Source organism: Phalangium opilio, unplaced genomic scaffold (assembly GCF_054372755.1).
Source record: "Phalangium opilio isolate 3A_F unplaced genomic scaffold, DU_Popi_V2 ptg000101l_1, whole genome shotgun sequence".
Lineage (NCBI taxonomy): Eukaryota > Metazoa > Arthropoda > Arachnida > Opiliones > Phalangiidae > Phalangium > Phalangium opilio.
In genome coordinates this window covers 8860721-8874056 of record NW_028324204.1, presented here as the reverse complement: position 1 = coordinate 8874056, position 13336 = coordinate 8860721, and the positions used below count along the sequence as shown (strand labels likewise).

General features: G+C 44.6%; 6 non-coding genes across 6 annotated transcripts; all 6 read left to right on the top strand.

Annotated features, from left to right (window-relative positions):
• Positions 1–2829: 2829 nt before the first annotated feature.
• Positions 2830–2902, top strand: TRNAH-GUG (transfer RNA histidin (anticodon GUG)). Its single transcript has one exon. It is a non-coding gene; the product is annotated as a tRNA-His (tRNA).
• Positions 2903–5900: 2998 nt separating this feature from the next.
• On the top strand, positions 5901–5973 carry TRNAH-GUG (transfer RNA histidin (anticodon GUG)). The gene has a single exon. It is a non-coding gene; the product is annotated as a tRNA-His (tRNA).
• A 1544-nt stretch (positions 5974–7517) lies between these two features.
• Positions 7518–7590, top strand: TRNAK-CUU (transfer RNA lysine (anticodon CUU)). Its single transcript has one exon. It is a non-coding gene; the product is annotated as a tRNA-Lys (tRNA).
• A 1103-nt stretch (positions 7591–8693) lies between these two features.
• On the top strand, positions 8694–8766 carry TRNAH-GUG (transfer RNA histidin (anticodon GUG)). The gene has a single exon. It is a non-coding gene; the product is annotated as a tRNA-His (tRNA).
• A 1690-nt stretch (positions 8767–10456) lies between these two features.
• TRNAH-GUG (transfer RNA histidin (anticodon GUG)) lies at positions 10457–10529 on the top strand. Its single transcript has one exon. It is a non-coding gene; the product is annotated as a tRNA-His (tRNA).
• A 1691-nt stretch (positions 10530–12220) lies between these two features.
• TRNAH-GUG (transfer RNA histidin (anticodon GUG)) lies at positions 12221–12293 on the top strand. The gene has a single exon. It is a non-coding gene; the product is annotated as a tRNA-His (tRNA).
• Positions 12294–13336: the final 1043 nt, after the last annotated feature.

The window sequence follows — 13336 nt, the reverse complement described above, 5'->3', positions numbered from 1 at the left end:
CACGGCCAAAGAAGCATATTTTGAGTATTTCTTCACAATTTTCAAATATAACCACTGAAACCATTATTTTTATACTTTTTGCTTTAATTCAAGCAATGTAACGATATTCATTCAAAAAACTGTTAAAATTCAATTTTCAGTAAGAAATCGTATTCACGGATTTTGTGTCTTGAAGAAGAAAAACCTGCGATTTTTTCGGTACTTTTTTGAATGAATTTTTTTATGGGGAAATTTTTGACCGAATTCAGCTTAATTCCCTATAAAACACTCATTGAAAGTGATTTCATCTCGATTGAACAATAAATAAAAATGTTCCTCGATTTTTAATAACATTTTCAAAATCGACGTAACTCGGCCTAAGGAAAACATTTTGAGTATTTGTTCACTGTTTTCAAATATAACCACTGAAACCATTATTTTTGCGTTAATTCAAGCAAATGTAACGATATTCATTCAACAAACTGTTAAAATTCAATTTTAAATAAGAAATCATTGTCACGGATTTTGCATCTTGAAGAAAAAAAACATGCGATTTTTTCGGTACACTTTTGAATGCATTTTTTTCTGGAGAAATGTTTGACCGAATTCAGCTTAATTCCCTATAAAACACTCATTGAAAGTGATTTCATCTCGATTGAACAATAATTAAAAATTTACCTCGATTTTTAATAACATTTTCAAAATCGACGTTTCACGGCCAAAGAAGCTTACTTTGAGTATTTCTTCACTATTTTCAAATATGTTCACTGAAACCATTATTTTTATACTTTTTGCTTTAATTCAAGCAAATGTAACGATATTCAATCAAAAAACTGTTAAAATTAAATTTTTCAATAAGAAATCGTTGTCACGGATTTTGTATCTTGAAGAAGAAAAACATGCGATTTTTTCGGTACTTTTTTGAATGTATTTTTTTCTGGAGAAATTTTTGACCGAATTCAGCTTAATTCCCTATAAAACACTCATTGAAAGTGATTTCATCTCGATTGAACAATAAATAAAAATGTACCTCGATTTTTAATAACATTTTCAAAATCGACGTAACTCGGCCTAAGAAAAACATTTTGAGTATTTGTTCACTGTTTTCAAATATAACCACTGAAACCATTATTTTTGTAATTTTTGCGTTAATTCAAGCAAATGTAACGATATTCATTCAACAAACTGTTAAAATTCAATTTTAAATAAGAAATCGTTGTCACGGATTTTGTATCTTGAAGAAAAAAAACATGCGATTTTTTCGGTACACTTTTGAATGCATTTTTTTCTGGAGAAATGTTTGACCGAATTCAGCTTAATTGCCTATAAAACACTCATTGAAAGTGATTTCATCTCGATTGAACAATAATTAAAAATTTACCCCGATTTTTAATAACATTTTCAAAATCGACGTTTCACGGCCAAAGAAGCATACTTTGAGTATTTCTTCACAATTTTCAAATATAACCACTGAAACCATTATTTTTATACTTTTTGCTTTAATTCAAGCAATGTAACGATATTCATTCAAAAAACTGTTAAAATTCAATTTTCAGTAAGAAATCGTATTCACGGATTTTGTGTCTTGAAGAAGAAAAACCTGCGATTTTTTCGGTACTTTTTTGAATGAATTTTTTTCTGGAGAAATTTTTGACCGTATTCAGCTTAATTCCCTATAAAACACTCATTGAAAGTGATTTCATCTCGATTGAACAATAAATAAAAATGTACCTCGATTTTTAATAACATTTTCAAAATCGACGTAACTCGGCCTAAGGAAAACATTTTGAGTATTTGTTCACTGTTTTCAAATATAACCACTGAAACCATTATTTTTGTAATTTTTGCGTTAATTCAAGCAAATGTAACGATATTCATTCAACAAACTGTTAAAATTCAATTTTAAATAAGAAATCGTTGTCACGGATTTTGCATCTTGAAGAAAAAAAACATGCGATTTTTTCGGTACACTTTTGAATGCATTTTTTTCTGGAGAAATGTTTGACCGAATTCAGCTTAATTCCCTATAAAACACTCATTGAAAGTGATTTCATCTCGATTGAACAATAATTAAAAATTTACCTCGATTTTTAATAACATTTTCAAAATCGACGTTTCACGGCCAAAGAAGCTTACTTTGAGTATTTCTTCACTATTTTCAAATATGTTCACTGAAACCATTATTTTTATACTTTTTGCTTTAATTCAAGCAAATGTAACGATATTCAATCAAAAAACTGTTAAAATTAAATTTTTCAATAAGAAATCGTTGTCACGGATTTTGTATCTTGAAGAAGAAAAACATGCGATTTTTTCGGTACTTTTTTGAATGCATTTTTTTCTGGAGAAATGTTTGACCGAATTCAGCTTAATTCCCTATAAAACACTCATTGAAAGTGATTTCATCTCGATTGAACAATAATTAAAAATGTACCTTGATTTTTAATAACATTTTCAAAATCGTTGAGCCCTCCCGGGAGCGGTGTTGTGACGTCTCAGATGTAACGTAAAATATCAGAGTTTTTCCACAATACCTGACGAACATTTAATTTTTGGGCTTCCGTGGCGCAATGGTTAGCGCGTTCGGCTGTTAACCAATAGGTTGGTGGTTCGAGCCCACCCGGGAGCGGTGTTGTGTGATCTCAAATGTAACGTAGAAAGCCAAAGTTTTTCCACAATACCTGACGACCATTTAATTTTTGGGCTTCCGTGGCGCAATGGTTAGCACGTTCGGCTGTTAACCAATAGGTTGGTGGTTCGAGCCCATCCGGGAGCGGTGTTGTGGGATCTCAAATGTAACGTAGAAAGCCAAAGTTTTTGCACAATAAATGACGACCATTTAATTTTTGGGCTTCCGTGGTGCAATGGTTAGCGCGTTCGGCTGTGAACCAATAGGTTGGTGGTTCGACCCCATCCGGGAGCGGTGTTGTGAGGTCTCAGATTTGACGTAAAAAGTCAAGGTTTTTACACAATACCTGACGAGCATTTAACTTTTGGGCTTCCGTGGCGCAATGGTTAGCGCGTTCGGCTGTTAACCAATAGGTTGGTGGTTCGAGCCCATCCGGGAGCGGTGTTGTGAGGTCTCAGATGTGACGTAAAAAGTCAAGGTTTTTACACAATACCTGACGAGCATTTAATTTTTGGGCTTCCGTGGCATAATGGTTAGCGCGTTCAGCTGTTAATCGAAAGGTTGGTGGTTCAAGCCCACCCGGGAAAGGTGTTGTGGGGTCTCAAATGTAACGTAGAAAGCCAAAGTTTTTCCACAATACCTGACAACCATTTAATTTCTGAGCTTCCGTGGATCAATGGTTAGCGCGTTCGGCTGTTAACCAATAGGTTGGTGGTTCGAGCCCATCCGGGAGCGGTGTTGTGTGATCTCAAATGTAACGTAGAAAGCCAAAGTTTTTCCACAATACCTGACGACCATTTAATTTTTGGGCTTCCGTGGCGCAATAGTTAGCGCGTTCGGCTGTTAACCAATAGGTTGGTGGTTCGACCCCATCCGGGAGCGGTGTTGTGAGGTCTCAGATGTGACGTAAAAAGTCAAGGTTTTTCCACAATACCTGACGACCAATTAATTTTTGGGCTTCCGTGGCGCAATGGTTAGCGCGTTCAGCTGCTATTCAAAAGACTGGTGGTTTGAGCCCACCCGGGAGCGGTGTTGTGACGTCTCAGATGTAACGTAAAATGTTAGAGTTTTTCCAAAATACCTGACGAACATTTAATTTTTGGGCGTCCGTGGCGCAATTGGTTAGCGCGTTCAGCTGTTAATCGAAAGGTTGGTGGTTCGAGCCCATCCGGGAGAGGTGTTGTGTGGTCTCAGATGTAGCGTAAAAAGTCAAAACTTTTCCACAATACTTGACAACCATTTAATTTCAGAGCTTCCGTGGCTCAATGGTTAGCGCGTTCGGCTGTTAACAAATAGGTTGGTGGTTCGAGCCCATCCGGGAGCGGTGTTGTGACGTCTCAAGACGACGTCAAAAGTCAAGGTTTTTCCACAATACCTGACGACCATTTAATTTTTGGGCTTCCGTGGCGCAATGGTTAGCAAGTTCAGCTGCTATTCAAAAGACTGGTGGTTTGAGCCCACCCGGGAGCGGTGTTGTGACGTCTCAGATGTAACGTAAAATGTTAGTTTTTCCAAAATACCTGACGAACATTTAATTTTTGGGCGTCCGTGGCGCAATTGGTTAGCGCTTTCAGCTGTTAATCGAAAATTTGGTGGTTCGAGCCCACCCGGGAGAGGTGTTGTGGGGTCTCAGATGTAGCGTAAAAAGTCAAAACATTTCCACAATACGTGACAACCATTTAATTTCTGAGCTTCTGTGGCTCAATGGTTAGCGCGTTCGGCCCACCCAGGAGCGGTGTTGTGGGGTCTCAAATGTAACGTAGAAAGTAAAAGTTTTTCCACAATACCTGACGACCATTTCATTTTTGGGCTTCCGTGGCGCAATGGTTAGCGCGTTCAGCTGTTAATCGAAAGATTGTTGGTTCGAGCCCAACCGGGAGAGGTGTTGTGTGGTCTCAGATGTAGCGCAAAAAGTCAAAACTTTTACACATTACGTGACAACCATTTAATTTCTGAGCTTCCGTGGCTCAATGGTTAGCGCGTTCGGCTGTTAACCGAAAGGTTGGTGGTTCGAGCCCACCCGGGAGAGGTGTTGTAGGGTCTCAGATGTAACGTAAAAAGTCATAACCTTTCCACAATACCTGACAAACATTTAATTTCTGAGCTTCCGTGGCTCAATGGTTAGCGCGTTTGGCTGTTAACAAATAGGTTGGTGGTTCGAGCCAATCCAGGAGCGGTGTTGTGACGTCTCAGATGTGACGTAAAAAATCAAGGTTTTTCCACAATACCTGACAACGATTTAATTTCTGAGCTTCCGTGGCTCAATGTTTAGCGCGTTCGGCTGTTAACCAATAGGTTGGTGGTTCGAGCCCATCCGGAAGCGGTGTTGTGACGTCTCAGATGTGAAGTAAAATCAAGGTTTTTCCACAATACCTGACGAACATTTTATTTTTGGGCTTCCGTGGCGCAATGGTTAGCGCGCTCAACTGTTATACAATAGGTTGAAGGTTCGAGCCCACCCGGGAGCGGTGTTGTGAGGTCTCAGATGTGACGTAAGAAGTCAAGGTTTTTCCACAATACCTGACGACCATTTAATATTTGGGCTTCCGTGGCGCAATGGTTAGCGCGTTCGGCTGTTAACCGACTGAAAGGTTGGTGGTTCGAGCCCATCTGGGAGCGGTGTTGTGAGGTCTCAGATGTAACGTAAAAAGTCAAGGTTTTTCCACAATACCTGACGACCATTTAATTTATGGGCTTCCGTGGCGCAATGGTTAGCGCGTTCAGCTGCAATTCAGCTGCAATTCAGAAGACTGGTTGTTTGAGCCCTCCCTGGAGCGGTGTTGTGACGTCTCAGATGTAACGTAAAATGTCAGAGTTTTTCCACAATACCTGACGAACATTTAATTTTTGGGCTTCCGTGGCGCAATGGTTAGCGCGCTCAGCTGTTATTCAAAAGGTTGGTGGTTCGAGCCCACCCGAGAGAGGTGTTGTGGGGTCTCAGACGTAGCGTGAAAAGTCAAAACTTTTCCACAATACCTGACAACCTTTTAATTTCTTGGCTTCCGTGGCGCAATGGTTAGCGCGTTCGGCTGTTAACCAATAGGTTGGTGGTTCGAGCCCACCCGGGAGCGGTGTTGTGTGATCTCAAATGTAACGTAGAAAGCCAAAGTTTTTCCACAATACCTGACGACCATTTAATTTTTGGGCTTCCGTGGCGCAATGGTTAGCACGTTCGGCTGTTAACCAATAGGTTGGTGGTTCGAGCCCATCCGGGAGCGGTGTTGTGGGATCTCAAATGTAACGTAGAAAGCCAAAGTTTTTGCACAATAAATGACGACCATTTAATTTTTGGGCTTCCGTGGTGCAATGGTTAGCGCGTTTGGCTGTGAACCAATAGGTTGGTGGTTCGACCCCATCCGGGAGCGGTGTTGTGAGGTCTCAGATTTGACGTAAAAAGTCAAGGTTTTTACACAATACCTGACGAGCATTTAACTTTTGGGCTTCCGTGGCGCAATGGTTAGCGCGTTCGGCTGTTAACCAATAGGTTGGTGGTTCGAGCCCATCCGGGAGCGGTGTTGTGAGGTCTCAGATGTGACGTAAAAAGTCAAGGTTTTTACACAATACCTGACGAGCATTTAATTTTTGGGCTTCCGTGGCATAATGGTTAGCGCGTTCAGCTGTTAATCGAAAGGTTGGTGGTTCGAGCCCACCCGGGAAAGGTGTTGTGGCGTCTCAAATGTAACGTAGAAAGCCAAAGTTTTTCCACAATACCTGACAACCATTTAATTTCTGAGCTTCCGTGGATCAATGGTTAGCGCGTTCGGCTGTTAACCAATAGGTTGGTGGTTCGAGCCCATCCGGGAGCGGTGTTGTGTGATCTCAAATGTAACGTAGAAAGCCAAAGTTTTTCCACAATACCTGACGACCATTTAATTTTTGGGCTTCCGTGGCGCAATAGTTAGCGCGTTCGGCTGTTAACCAATAGGTTGGTGGTTCGACCCCATTCGGGAGCGGTGTTGTGAGGTCTCAGATGTGACGTAAAAAGTCAAGGTTTTTACATAATACCTGACGAGCATTTAACTTTTGGGCTTCCGTGGCGCAATGGTTAGCGCGTTCGGCTGTTAACCAATAGGTTGGTGGTTCGAGCCCATCCGGGAGCGGTGTTGTGAGGTCTCAGATGTGACGTAAAAAGTCAAGGTTTTTACACAATACCTAACGAGCATTTAACTTTTGGGCTTCCGTGGCGCAATGGTTAGCGCGTTCGGCTGTTAACCAATAGGTTGGTGGTTCGAGCCCATCCGGGAGCGGTGTTGTGAGGTCTCAGATGTGACGTAAAAAGTCAAGGTTTTTACACAATACCTGACGAGCATTTAACTTTTGTGCTTCGGTGGCGCAATGGTTAGCGCGTTCGGCTGTTAACCAATAGGTTGGTGGTTCGAGCCCATCCGGGAGCGGTGTTGTGAGGTCTCAGATGTGACGTAAGAAGTCAAGGTTTTTACACAATACCTGACGAGTATTTAACTTTTGGGCTTCCGTGGCGCAATGGTTAGCGCGTTCGGCTGTTAACCGAAAGGTTGGTGGTTCGAGCCCATCCGGGAGCGGTGTTGTGAGGTCTCAGATGTGACGTAAAAAGTCAAGGTTTTTACACAATACCTAACGAGCATTTAACTTTTGGGCTTCCGTGGCGCAATGGTTAGCGCGTTCGGCTGTTAACCAATAGGTTGGTGGTTCGAGCCCATCCGGGAGCGGTGTTGTGAGGTCTCAGATGTGACGTAAAAAGTCAAGGTTTTTACACAATACCTGACGAGCATTTAACTTTTGTGCTTCCGTGGCGCAATGGTTAGCGCGTTCGGCAGTGAACCAATAGGTTGGTGGTTCGACCCCATCCGGGAGCGGTGTTGTGAGGTCTCAGATTTGACGTAAAAAGTCAAGGTTTTTACACAATACCTGACGAGCATTTAACTTTTGGGCTTCCGTGGCGCAATGGTTAGCGCGTTCGGCTCTTAATCGAAAGGTTGGTGGTTCGAGCCCACCCGGGAAAGGTGTTGTGGGGTCTCAAATGTAACGTAGAAAGCCAAAGTTTTTCCACAATACCTGACAACTATTTAATTTCTGAGCTTCCGTGGATCAATGGTTAGCGCGTTCGGCTGTTAACCAATAGGTTGGTGGTTCGAGCCCATCCGGGAGCGGTGTTGTGTGATCTCAAATGTAACGTAGAAAGCCAAAGTTTTTCCACAATACCTGACGACCATTTAATTTTTGGGCTTCCGTGGCGCAATAGTTAGCGCGTTCGGCTGTTAACCAATAGGTTGGTGGTTCGACCCCATCCGGGAGCGGTGTTGTGAGGTCTCAGATGTGACGTAAAAAGTCAAGGTTTTTACATAATACCTGACGAGCATTTAACTTTTGGGCTTCCGTGGCGCAATGGTTAGCGCGTTCGGCTGTTAACCAATAGGTTGGTGGTTCGAGCCCATCCGGGAGCGGTGTTGTGAGGTCTCAGATGTGACGTAAAAAGTCAAGGTTTTTACACAATACCTAACGAGCATTTAACTTTTGGGCTTCCGTGGCGCAATGGTTAGCGCGTTCGGCTGTTAACCAATAGGTTGGTGGTTCGAGCCCATCCGGGAGCGGTGTTGTGAGGTCTCAGTTGTGACGTAAAAAGTCAAGGTTTTTACACAATACCTGACGAGCATTTAACTTTTGTGCTTCCGTGGCGCAATGGTTAGCGCGTTCGGCTGTTAACCAATAGGTTGGTGGTTCGAGCCCATCCGGGAGCGGTGTTGTGAGGTCTCAGATGTGACGTAAGAAGTCAAGGTTTTTACACAATACCTGACGAGTATTTAACTTTTGGGCTTCCGTGGCGCAATGGTTAGCGCGTTCGGCTGTTACTCGAAAGGTTGGTGGTTCGAGCCCATCCGGGAGCGGTGTTGTGAGGTCTCAGATGTGACGTAAAAAGTCAAGGTTTTTACACAATACCTAACGAGCATTTAACTTTTGGGCTTCCGTGGCGCAATGGTTAGCGCGTTCGGCTGTTAACCTATAGGTTGGTGGTTCGAGCCCATCCGGGAGCGGTGTTGTGAGGTCTCAGATGTGACGTAAAAAGTCAAGGTTTTTACACAATACCTGACGAGCATTTAACTTTTGTGCTTCCGTGGCGCAATGGTTAGCGCGTTCGGCTGTGAACCAATAGGTTGGTGGTTCGACCCCATCCGGGAGCGGTGTTGTGAGGTCTCAGATTTGACGTAAAAAGTCAAGGTTTTTACACAATACCTGACGAGCATTTAACTTTTGGGCTTCCGTGGCGCAATGGTTAGCGCGTTCGGCTGTTAACCAATAGGTTGGTGGTTCGAGCCCATCCGGGAGCGGTGTTGTGAGGTCTCAGATGTGACGTAAAAAGTCAAGGTTTTTACACAATACCTAACGAGCATTTAACTTTTGGGCTTCCGTGGCGCAATGGTTAGCGCGTTCGGCTGTTAACCAATAGGTTGGTGGTTCGAGCCCATCCGGGAGCGGTGTTGTGAGGTCTCAGATGTGACGTAAGAAGTCAAGGTTTTTACACAATACCTGACGAGTATTTAACTTTTGGGCTTCCGTGGCGCAATGGTTAGCGCGTTCGGCTGTTAACCGAAAGGTTGGTGGTTCGAGTTCATCCGGGAGCGGTGTTGTGAGGTCTCAGATGTGACGTAAAAAGTCAAGATTTTAACACAATACCTAACGAGCATTTAACTTTTTGGCTTCCGTGGCGCAATGGTTAGCGCGTTCGGCTGTTAACCAATAGGTTGGTGGTTCGAGCCCATCCAGGAGCGGTGTTGTGAGGTCTAAGATTTGACGTAAAAAGTCAAGGTTTTTACACAATACCTGACGAGCATTTAACTTTTGGGCTTCCGTGGCGCAATGGTTAGCGCGTTCGGCTGTTAATCGAAAGGTTGGTGGTTCGAGCCCACCCGGGAAAGGTGTTGTGGGGTCTCAAATGTAACGTAGAAAGCCAAAGTTTTTCCACAATACCTGACGACCATTTAATTTTTGGGCTTCCGTGGCGCAATAGTTAGCGCGTTCGGCTGTTAACCAATAGGTTGGTGGTTCGACCCCATCCGGGAGCGGTGTTGTGAGGTCTCAGATGTGACGTAAAAAGTCAAGGTTTTTACATAATACCTGACGAGCATTTAACTTTTGGGCTTCCGTGGCGCAATGGTTAGCGCGTTCGGCTGTTAACCAATAGGTTGGTGGTTCGAGCCCATCCGGGAGCGGTGTTGTGAGGTCTCAGATGTGACGTAAAAAGTCAAGGTTTTTACACAATACCTGACGAGCATTTAAATTTGTGCTTCCGTGGCGCAATGGTTAGCGCGTTCGGCTGTTAACCAATAGGTTGGTGGTTCGAGCCCATCCGGGAGCGGTGTTGTGAGGTCTCAGATGTGACGTAAAAAGTCAAGGTTTTTACACAATACCTAACGAGCATTTAACTTTTGGGCTTCCGTGGCGCAATGGTTAGCGCGTTCGGCTGTTAACCAATAGGTTGGTGGTTCGAGCCCATCCGGGAGCGGTGTTGTGAGGTCTCAGATGTGACGTAAGAAGTCAAGGTTTTTACACAATACCTGACGAGTATTTAACTTTTGGGCTTCCGTGGCGCAATGGTTAGCGCGATCGGCTGTTAACCGAAAGGTTGGTGGTTCGAGCCCATCCGGGAGCGGTGTTGTGAGGTCTCAGATGTGACGTAAAAAGTCAAGGTTTTTACACAATACCTAACGAGCATTTAACTTTTGGGCTTCCGTGGCGCAATGGTTAGCGCGTTCGGCTGTTAACCAATAGGTTGGTGGTTCGAGCCCATCCGGGAGCGGTGTTGTGAGGTCTCAGATGTGACGTAAAAAGTCAAGGTTTTTACACAATACCTGACGAGCATTTAACTTTTGTGCTTCCGTGGCGCAATGGTTAGCGCGTTCGGCTGTGAACCAATAGGTTGGTGGTTCGACCCCATCCGGGAGCGGTGTTGTGAGGTCTCAGATTTGACGTAAAAAGTCAAGGTTTTTACACAATACCTGACGAGCATTTAACTTTTGGGCTTCCGTGGCGCAATGGTTAGCGCGTTCGGCTGTTAATCGAAAGGTTGGTGGTTCGAGCCCACCCGGGAAAGGTGTTGTGGGGTCTCAAATGTAACGTAGAAAGCCAAAGTTTTTCCACAATACCTGACAACCATTTAATTTCTGAGCTTCCGTGGATCAATAGTTAGCGCGTTCGGCTGTTAACCAATAGGTTGGTGGTTCGAGCCCATCCGGGAGCGGTGTTGTGTGATCTCAAATGTAACGTAGAAAGCCAAAGTTTTTCCACAATACCTGACGACCATTTAATTTTTGGGCTTCCGTGGCGCAATAGTTAGCGCGTTCGGCTGTTAACCAATAGGTTGGTGGTTCGACCCCATCCGGGAGCGGTGTTGTGAGGTCTCAGATGTGACGTAAAAAGTCAAGGTTTTTACATAATACCTGACGAGCCTTTAACTTTTGGGCTTCCGTGGCGCAATGGTTAGCGCGTTCGGCTGTTAACTAATAGGTTGGTGGTTCGAGCCCATCCGGGAGCGGTGTTGTGAGGTCTCAGATGTGACGTAAAAAGTCAAGGTTTTTACACAATACCTAACGAGCATTTAACTTTTGGGCTTCCGTGGCGCAATGGTTAGCGCGTTCGGCTGTTAACCAATAGGTTGGTGGTTCGAGCCCATCCGGGAGCGGTGTTGTGAGGTCTCAGATGTGACGTAAAAAGTCAAGGTTTTTACACAATACCTGACGAGCATTTAACTTTTGTGCTTCCGTGGCGCAATGGTTAGCGCGTTCGGCTGTTAACCAATAGGTTGGTGGTTCGAGCCCATCCGGGAGCGGTGTTGTGAGGTCTCAGATTTGACGTAAAAAGTCAAGGTTTTTACACAATACCTGACGAGCATTTAACTTTTGGGCTTCCGTGGCGCAATGGTTAGCGCGTTCAGCTGTTACCCAATAGGTTGGTGGTTCGAGCCCATCCGGGAGCGGTGTTGTGAGGTCTCAGATGTGACGTAAAAAGTCAAGGTTTTTACATAATACCAGACGAGCATTTAACTTTTGTGCTTCCGTGGCGCAATGGTTAGCGCGTTCGGCTGTTAACCAATAGGTTGGTGGTTCGAGCCCATCCGGGAGCGGTGTTGTGAGGTCTCAGATGTGACGTAAAAAGTCAAGGTTTTTACATAATACCTGACGAGCATTTAACTTTTGGGCTTCCGTGGCGCAATGGTTAGCGCGTTCGGCTGTTAACCAAAAGGTTGGTAGTTCGAGCCCATCCGGGAGCGGTGTTGTGAGGTCTCAGATGTGACGTAAAAAGTCAAGGTTTTTACACAATACCTAACGAGCATTTAACTTTTGGGCTTCCGTGGCGCAATGGTTAGCGCGTTCGGCTGTTAACCAATAGGTTGGTGGTTCGAGCCAATCCGGGAGCGGTGTTGTGAGGTCTCAGATGTGACGTAAAAAGTCAAGGTTTTTACACAATACCTGACGAGCATTTAACTTTTGTGCTTCCGTGGCGCAATGGTTAGCGCGTTCGGCTGTTAACCAATAGGTTGGTGGTTCGAGCCCATCCGGGAGCGGTGTTGTGAGGTCTCAGATGTGACGTAAGAAGTCAAGGTTTTTACACAATACCTGACGAGTATTTAACTTTTGGGCTTCCGTGGCGCAATGGTTAGCGCGTTCGGCTGTGAACCAATAGGTTGGTGGTTCGACCCCATCCGGGAGCGGTGTTGTGAGGTCTCAGATTTGACGTAAAAAGTCAAGGTTTTTACACAATACCTGACGAGCATTTAACTTTTGGGCTTCCGTGGCGCAATGGTTAGCGCGTTCGGCTGTTAACCAATAGGTTGGTGGTTCGAGCCCATCCGGGAGCGGTGTTGTGAGGTCTCAGATTTGACGTAAAAAGTCAAGGTTTTTACACAATACCTGACGAGCATTTAACTTTTGGGCTTCCGTGGCGCAATGGTTAGCGCGTTCGGCTGTTAATCGAAAGGTTGGTGGTTCGAGCCCACCCGGGAAAGGTGTTGTGGGGTCTCAAATGTAACGTAGAAAGCCAAAGTTTTTCCACAATACCTGACAACCATTTAATTTCTGAGCTTCCGTGGATCAATGGTTAGCGCGTTCGGCTGTTAACCAATAGGTTGGTGGTTCGAGCCCATCCGGGAGCGGTGTTGTGTGATCTCAAATGTAACGTAGAAAGCCAAAGTTTTTCCACAATACCTGACGACCATTTAATTTTTGGGCTTCCGTGGCGCAATAGTTAGCGCGTTCGGCTGTTAACCAATAGGTTGGTGGTTCGACCCCATCCGGGAGCGGTGTTGTGAGGTCTCAGATGTGACGTAAAAAGTCAAGGTTTTTACATAATACCTGACGAGCATTTAACTTTTGGGCTTCCGTGGCGCAATGGTTAGCGCGTTCGGCTGTTAACCAATAGGTTGGTGGTTCGAGCCCATCCGGGAGCGGTGTTGTGAGGTCTCAGATGTGACGTAAAAAGTCAAGGTTTTTACACAATACCTAACGAGCATTTAAGTTTTGGGCTTCCGTGGCGCAATGGTTAGCGCGTTCGGCTGTTAACCAATAGGTTGGTGGTTCGAGCCCATCCGGGAGCGGTGTTGTGAGGTCTCAGATGTGACGTAAAAAGTCAAGGTTTTTACACAATACCTGACGAGCATTTAACTTTTGTGCTTCCGTGGCGCAATGGTTAGCGCGTTCGGCTGTTAACCAATAGGTTGGTGGTTCGAGCCCATCCGGGAGCGGTGTTGTGAGGTCT